The sequence below is a fragment of the Rousettus aegyptiacus genome, unplaced genomic scaffold, assembly GCF_014176215.1.
Source record: "Rousettus aegyptiacus isolate mRouAeg1 unplaced genomic scaffold, mRouAeg1.p scaffold_m13_p_12, whole genome shotgun sequence".
Classification (NCBI taxonomy): Eukaryota; Metazoa; Chordata; class Mammalia; order Chiroptera; family Pteropodidae; genus Rousettus; species Rousettus aegyptiacus.
Window position 1 is genome coordinate 4069008 of NW_023416287.1, and position 8464 is coordinate 4077471.

Consider the following 8464-nt stretch of genomic DNA (forward strand, 5'->3'; position numbering starts at 1 on the left):
GCGAGCCAGCCCTCCTTACTTTTTAAGCGCTGTCAGTCATCGGTTCCTCCGCTTTACAAATATTTCTTAAACGCCTTTGTAATCTGTGTACAGACCTCGAAAACAACAGGTGTAATTAAAATATTCAAAATGCCTAGTTTTCTGCTTTCAGTTTGGGGTAGCCGTTCCAAAAAAGAAGAGTTTGTTTTTATCTCCGTTGATGACATGGTTGGAGGAGAAAGAATTTGCAGCGTTACGAATTCCTGTGCTCTCTTTTCATTTCCCCATATTACATAGTTTGGAAATGACTTCCATTTTTCTCGCTAAGTAGTACATTATCTGCCTCGGAAAGGGAATGACGGCGGCCCCTGTTTACTGGAGGTGTGGAGCGCTTAATAGGTTTCATTAATCCACAACCCCTGAAGGAGGAGAGCTAAGGATGTCTGATGACAAGAGGTTAAATGGGGACAAACGCTAACCCTCTGTCCTCCTAACGATCGCTTTCCCAGTGTGAGCTGCCACCGTCCGAAAGAAGAAGGACCTTCTGTTTCCTGCTTTTCCAGCGGCCCGATCTATAGCGAGGTGTTTCAGTTAGTTGAGGCTGGAGCTAATGAGGCCAAGGTCATCAGCTCGATCCCTATCTAGAGAAATTAGTTAATCGCAAAAGAAAATCCAGACTGCCCCTTCCACAGTAGGCAGCCAGCGCACAGTTCCTGACACCGGGGACTCGTGGGGGGAACTAACAGACTGGCCAGCTCGCAGGAAGAGCAGACGCGTGGTTCGTGTGGCGCTGTCACCCCTCCTTCCTGAGCCTTCGCCAGACGTCACGAGTCCATCTGGATTTTCTGAGCTCAGACAGAACCTCAGAATCCTTCAGCACCACGTTCTAGATCAGCCAATTATTGCCTGTGGGTCTGAATCCGGCCCACTGGTTGTTTTTATAAATAAAGTTTTACTGAAACGCAGCTCCATTCATGAGTTTCTGTATTGTTTATGGCTGCTTCTATATTGCAAAGGCAGAGTCAAGAAGCTGCGACAGAGATCGTGTGGCTCACAAAACCCAACATACTTACTAGTTAGCCTTTCAGGGTATCGAGGTGGGACATACCTACTTTTTATCCCTAGATTTGGGAATAAATTACTCACCTTATGAAATTCTTCTTTTTTTCAGAAAGAAAACTCCCTTAGTACATTCTCTATTCATTTAGAAATAGTTAACTGTATTCTTTGTTTTATTTACTTATTTTTAACAGCAAGAGTGGTGTGAGAAGTTGGGAAACTTCGGGCCAGTATTTAAAAAGCCATGACTTGTAAAAGAAATAAAAGTCTTTGAAGTTTTACTGGGAGTTTTGCTAATGGTCAACTTATTCACCGATATTTATTTAGGGAAAGGGAATGTCTATTGAAAAAATATGGAAGCATGTGTCCTACTGAAGAAAAACCAATTTCTCCATTTTGTGTATAAAAAGGATAGTGACTCTTATTTGTTTGGATTTTACCCTATTCTTTAAATGTTCCTTTCATTTACTCCCCATGAAACCGAAGTTTCTTTAAACCTGGAGATTCTCCATTCATACTCTCTTCACCATGCCTTTTAAAAGTCTTATTGCTGGATTTAGCATCGAGTACCCACATAATATCTAGTTAATTGAAATGGCCTCAGAGTAGTTAGTTTAGTTGCCTAGGACAGAGAGGTAAAATCATTAACAAAATTCAGAATCTTTTTTTTTTTTTTTTGCTAAAGGAAAAAGATAGTCCGTCTCACAGTGAGCTCTGGACTGTGGAGTCTGTGGCTTGAATTTCACATGAGTTAGGGATGAATCGAACTGTAAGCAGGAAAACAACAGGAGAAAATCAGGAAAACGAAGGAAGATGCTCTCTTTGCCCATCTGTGAATAAACATTTTCTCTTGACCTTGAGTGAAGCTTTTATTGGTCCCCTACCCCAACCCTTTTTAATAGGTATTATTTCTTTGGCTGTAAAGAAAGCCTTTTTTTTTTTTTTTTTTTTTTCAGGTGATTCTGCATTTCCTTTGAGGAGCCAGTAGCTCTCCCAATACGAGGAGCTCTGTTCTTTAGTCCAAGGCTGGAGCTGGTGGACCAGAGCTGGCCGGTCACAGGCTCAGAGTCCCCTGGCCGTGGTGACTGGTCCGGGAGGGATACTTGGCCGCGTTGACTTAGTCAAAGGCAGCCACAGGGTGTGGGGGAAGATCCAGCAAGAGAGTCTGTTCCCTGCCATCTTCACCCTGCGGTGACCTGAGTCTGGAGCCACTAAGGGCCACGGTATGAACCGGAGGGCGGAGCCAGACAGCAGGAGGAGGCAGAGGTGACGGGGAGAGGAGCCGGGTCCTGGTGACAGTATCCGAGTCCGCGACAGAGCCGTGCAGCTGCCTCTGAATTCTTCAGTTATGTGACAAATTGTCTTTTCTACTTAAGTCAGTTCGAACTGGGGTTTCTGTCCCTCGCGATTCTTAGCGATGCCGAATTCTCTAAGCAAAGAGGGTCGACTTAGTGAAAGTCATGATCCCGACAAGTAATTCCAGGACCGCTCACCTTAGGTCTGCACTCTCTGCTCTGCCCAGGGTATTTTTGTCAAGTTCATCGGTCCTTTGGTTTCCCTTGCGAGAAGTTCGAACTTGAAAAAGATGTGGAAATCCAATACAGTAATCAACGCTGTATAGTTTTGTACCTTGCTGGCAATTTTCTGTGGATCATTAAATTCCCCCAATATGAAACGTCTTCATTGCTATGTGGATCATGTAAAATAGCCTTGAATACAATTGCTATTTCCATGGCATCCGCATCCCCGAGGCCCCGAACAGAATTTGCACTGGTCATAATAATTTTTCTGTTTCTGCCTTGGATTTAACTCTTTCCCATTGGGTGGTGGGTGTACTGCCTTTAACGAAAGGATTTCTATAGCACTGTTGTGTGTATGCACCTACGAACATGTCCACTCTCTATTTTCTTTTCCAGACTGACTGGGTGGCAATCACGAAGCATTTTGCCACCGCTGTCAACACCAGGGTCTGCACCGATATTCTGCTAGGTAGCTCAGGAAAGATGGGCAAGTCCTTCTACCTGTGCATCTCTAGCTCCTTAACTCTGCAGCATCCTTCGATCCTGTCGTAATTTCGTGGTGTCTTGTGGAACCCGTAGGCCCTGCGTGGCTTTCTGATACTTTCATCTGCCCAGCCTTTGTTTTCTCTTGTTTTGGCTACAGCATCTTTGTAGACCGCCTCTTCCCACGCCCTGTCCCCATGATCACTGGATGACCCTGTCCCACAGCCCCTTGGGCTGGGGCACAGGCCCTGGCCAATGAGCATATTGCATCTTTTTGGCGATTGGGTCAAGAAGAGACAGAGGTCCCACATCGGTCCATTCGAGCAGATACAGGACTTCTCCTGAAACCATTGGGAGGAAACGTACATTTTGATAGAAACGTAAGCGTGGAGTTCCTGCGGGCCATCTTGCCACCATCGGAAGATACCTGAGAATTAACAGAAAGAAAAGTAGAACTGAGACATAGAGAACCTAAGTCGTGAGGACATCGTTTGAGCCCCTGGGTGCGGCTATGCCTGAAGTCGGCCCATCACTCTAGATTTCATAGGTAGGTGAGTCAATAAATTTCTTTTTTCTTAAACTAGTCGGAATTGGATTCCTGTCACTTGGGGCAAAAAGAGCCCTGAGTTACACAAACAATCAGAGAACCAAGCTTTATTTGCTAGGGTCTCTCGCCTGTGTCCAGCATTAATAAGTCAGCAAATGAAATACTCAGCATTACACACACAGGAACTAGAGCAGACGTGAAAAGCAATTTCACACAAGAGGAGTGGAATAATTCCACGAAGGCGGCTCCGTTTTATAGGTAAGGAAATGCAGGCCGAGAGCCATGAGTTGTTGACTTCTAGAACAACCGGGATTCTACAGAGTAACTGGGGAGCTCAGCACACATACAGATCCTTCCCCAAGACATCCTAATGCTCAGGCTTTCATGACAAACCTATGCGAGTGGGTGCTTTGCTAACAAAGCTTTCTAATTCTTTCAGTTATGGAAGTGGTTTGTCCTATCAGAGGCCCATCGCAAATTGTCCTCAACCATCCTCCCACAGGGAGCAGGGAGCTCCTCGAAGGTAGAGACCGCTCCTCACTCAACTGGGTCTACCAGCCATGTGCTCAGGCCAGTTATTAATATTTCGCAGCAATAGCTTTGGATCTATAAGAACCAAGCTCAAGTCCCTCCTTTGTCACTCGTGGGCCATAAAACTTTGGGTAAGTTACTTAATTAATCTGAGCCTCAGTTTCCTTCTCTATGAAATGCGGGTGGCATTAGCACCTACTTTGGAGGCTTTGGTAATAATTAAATGAGACGATTTATTCCTTCAGTCTTAGGGATGAAGCACGTCAAACTCTCAAGCCATGACCGGCATAGAAGGATGAACAGAAGGACCTTGTTTGAAGGCTCCCGAGATCCCGTTCACATCGACATCTTCATCTCTAGCATCTTTCTCATTTTGCCTCAATCTTTTTAGGTAATAATAATTAACACAATGGCATGCATTATTATTGGGATGGCTCATCTTGATGGAATTCCTTCTCTTTTCCATGGCAATCTTATGGTTCTGTCTTATTGGACAAATTCGACAAATGAGGAAACAGAGGCTCAGAGAAGATTAAGATTAGCTCAAGGTCCTATAGCCATGCAGTAGCAGAGGTGGGTTCCAGCCCACGTCCACCTGATTTGAAAGTCTATGATTTTCCATGATGTAAGCTTTATATTCAAAACACGATCCATTACCTGCAAGGTAAGATCTTAGGCTCCAGCCCAGACTTACTGAATTAGAATTCGCATTTTAACCACTCCCAGGGGACTCCTATGCACATTAATTTTGTGCACATTTTGCTACCTGACCTTTCAACTCAAAATACCTACAGATGTAGACTATTTCACTGTTACTTTTCATCATGACTGGGGAGTTGGTTGACAATTTCCAATTATTTTCAAATGGCAACGAGACTGTACTTAAAACTGTGTTTAAAACATGGGTTTGATAGTTCATTCCCTGTGATCAACATTTCTTGGTCTCCAAAAAGCTTCTCTTCTGTCTTCACAAATGAGTTGAGCCGCTCTAGAGGCCCTTGTCAATTACCACCCAGTTGATGAAGTCGATTGAAAAATAAGATTTTTGACTATTCCATGACTGATCCGGTTCCAACATAGATATGGTTTGTGGGTCAGAATTCTTGACAGGCCCAGAATTACTTTAATAATGTGAAATTTGAGGCTATCGATTGACTCTAAATCCCTCACAAATATAAAAACTTGTTTTTTGAAAACTCTATGCCAATTGGAAATGCTCGGATGAAGGGAAAAAACAGCCTTGATTTATGGGAACCGTTTCTCTTTCCTACGCCTGTGTTATTTTTTACCGTTGTAAGTTTTAAGGAGTATTCATGGCTTAAAGGCTTCTCGCACAGTTTGTCTTTTGAGCTTTTTAGATGAAAAAAGGAAGAAAGATACGTAACAAGTCATTGCAGAGTATCGCATGTCAAAGAGAAGCTTCGGTCTATTAAGAACGAGGCAGTGGGAAACGGGGTGGATTCTGGATCAAACTCCTCACTCCCTTTCTCCTTACCAGCTAGGTGGACTTGGACAGACGACTTCACCTTTCCTTGTTTCTAGCCCCCTAAAAGTAAAAGGAGCATAGTAGTGCTCCCTGCCTCTTAGTGTTTATGGGGAGGTCAGAAGACTTTATGAAATGCGTTAGCACTCAGAGAGGCACTAAATGACTATCAGACCTCCGGACGCATCTCACATTGGCATCTCACTGTGCATCAGGCTTCCAGGCTATCCAATCGATTCTGCCTACATTTATGAATCCAAGGGGAAGAAAACTGGTAGCAGCTCCCAAATGCCCCAGTGACAATGACGCGGCAGTTAAGAGCACTCGACGTCCCACTGCCTGGCTTGAAGTCTTACCTCCGCGATACACTTATCAATAAGATTCCCAGCTCTTGGGATTGGTGTCTTCATCTGTACGTGGGAATAAAAGATCGTAAGGATTACACGAAATGTAAGGATTACATTGCATGTTGTTGTCTACCTGTTGAATGCCGGCTGTTATCCTTATTGCTGTTTTTGTGGTTAATTACATCCCTTTGTGAAATTTCCATCACAGCCAGACGCGTGCTCCTACACTCCATCAGTTCTCATTGAATGCAAAGTTTAAAAAATGCCAAAAAATTTACTGGCAAGGACATAAAGATGATAAATGAAATCAAGGCCGAGGGAACATATCACATTTTAATATTTTTGTGGATTAATTTTTAGTAGCTTTGTCTGGGGGTGGAAAATGGTGCTGATAGCAATAAAAGAAGAAACAGAAAATAATAAATGTCCACCAATCAAAAAGAATGCAATAAGCTGTGCCACGAGGCGGTGAGACGCTGCTCACACGCCTTCAAATCGGCGTTTCTTTTATCTCCTTAAACCACATCAACTGGCAAATGGGAAAGTGTCACTTACAAACACAGAACGAATGGAGGAAAAAACCCAATGGCTCCCGACTTAAGTCATCAAAAGCTAATCAACAATCGTCGTGAATTCTGAAATTTTAGGAAATGGTTGCGCGGAAGCGAGTCGCGTAGCGTGACACACTGACAGGTAGCGACACATGCGACGATGAGACACGGGACGGGGACGAGGAACAGGAAGTGGCCAAGGGGAAGGAGCTTGGGGTAGAATGCCCCGGAACAGCCTCTCCGAAGGAGTGCAATGGGGACGTGATGACCTGAGGACGCGGGTGTCTAGATGGATGGGCTAATCAGCCTTCCAGGCACAGGAAGGGGAGGTGCCAAGGTCCCGGGGTAGATGATGCTTGGAGCGTCTGACAGATGCTCAGGAGGCCAGGCTAGCAACAACGGAGTGAGCGATGGAGTGAGTGTGGGATAGTGGGAAGAACATGAACTTGTCAGTCAGGCAAGACTTCCTTGGATGCTTTTGGGAGAGTTACTGAATTTCTTAAAGACTATTTATTTTTTATTTTTTATTAGCAAAACAGGGATGGTATCACCAGCATGGTTCCTATGGGCAATCAACAAGATAATCTGCGGAACCTGCAGGGTAGCAGGATAGCAGATGCCCCAGAAATTATAGCTAAAAAACAAAACAAAACCGAAGAACTACAGATTTAGCAAGGCCAAGTAGCCAGACTAATCTCACATTTAGTTCCTTTGTGTTCATCTTATATTTACTATGTGCAAAGTTTGTGCATAAAGGTAGATTTGTGGATGCCTTGTCCTTAAGGAGCTCTCTATTCAGGGGAGGTGGCGGATGGACGGGGGGCCTGCCTAGGAAAATAGGACTTGGGCTCCATGTAGAGACTGCAAACTCACGGAGGTCTCTCTGTTTCTTGGGATCCTTTAAATTTCTGGACAGGGAAATTGTGCAAAGGTGCTACTGTTATAGGAAACTGAATATAGGTCTTAATAGAATTTGTGTTGATGGTGGTTTGATGATTTGACAAGTAATCTTTTCATTTTCCTACGAGCAAAGTGGAGGGAGGAGCATTTGGCAATACTTCTCATCCCCAGGTTTAGCATGGAATCGGGTAGGAAAGTCAGAGGCATTGTGGTACCACTGGCTCGGAGAATAAACAAAAGGATGTTTGAGCGACATGGGAGGAGGGAGCCAGCAACGTTCTGCAGAGCAGTATTTAGTATTCATGAATTTCTCCAGTGCTCGGCTGACGCTCCTAAAAAAAACAGCACATGTTATTGAGGCTGGGAAATACATTTAATTCTTTAGAATAGCCTTGCTTGGGAACATGCGAAAGATGAAAAATGTGCTTTGAAAAGAAACGTTCTCAGAAGGTTTAAGCATAAAACCCGTGTCGTCTCTAATGTCCTCAGATGTATTGTCATCGGATGGGACTATGAAGCAAGACGACTGATTTTTAATAAACATTCCCAAATTAATACATGAAGAAAATGTTATGTCTACCAGTATAATCTTTGGGAAAACAGAACTCCTGTTCGTCGCCTCTCCCTTGGGGTGGTGACTGCCTTTGGGGAACAGATGGACTTGGCTCCAGGTGAGTTAAACTGTCAGGTGTAAGTGCGTTTGCTGGGAGGGAAAGGTTGTAGGGTTCCTAAATGACCACAGATAACGTAAAAACATCAAGAACCACTAATTTAGAAGTTGAGCATTGTCAATGGTGAATGCTTTCTTCTTTCTTTCTTTGAAACTGTATTTGATGTTTAGAATGATCTGGAAGCCATTTAGGATCTTTTCTGATGAACTGAATACCTGGCAGGCATGTCAAACTCGCTGTCTAATGGGACCCTAACTCCCCAGCCACACTGTCCCTTACGTCCATGAAGAAGAAGCCGCCCACCTATCTACCTGGTGGTCAGCGCTCGCAGCTGAAAGTAGGTAGACAGAGGTTTGGAGGGGTCCGAGGATGCTCCATTTATAAGAGTGCACA

At 44.2% G+C, this 8464-nt stretch overlaps 1 long non-coding RNA gene across 1 annotated transcript; it reads left to right on the plus strand.

Moving 5' to 3' along the window:
* Positions 1-3118: 3118 nt before the first annotated feature.
* Positions 3119-4475, plus strand: LOC107501440. The gene is made up of 3 exons (XR_001594766.2): positions 3119-3588; positions 4028-4250; positions 4365-4475. It is a non-coding gene; the product is annotated as an uncharacterized LOC107501440 (long non-coding RNA).
* The last annotated feature ends 3989 nt before the right edge of the window (positions 4476-8464 follow it).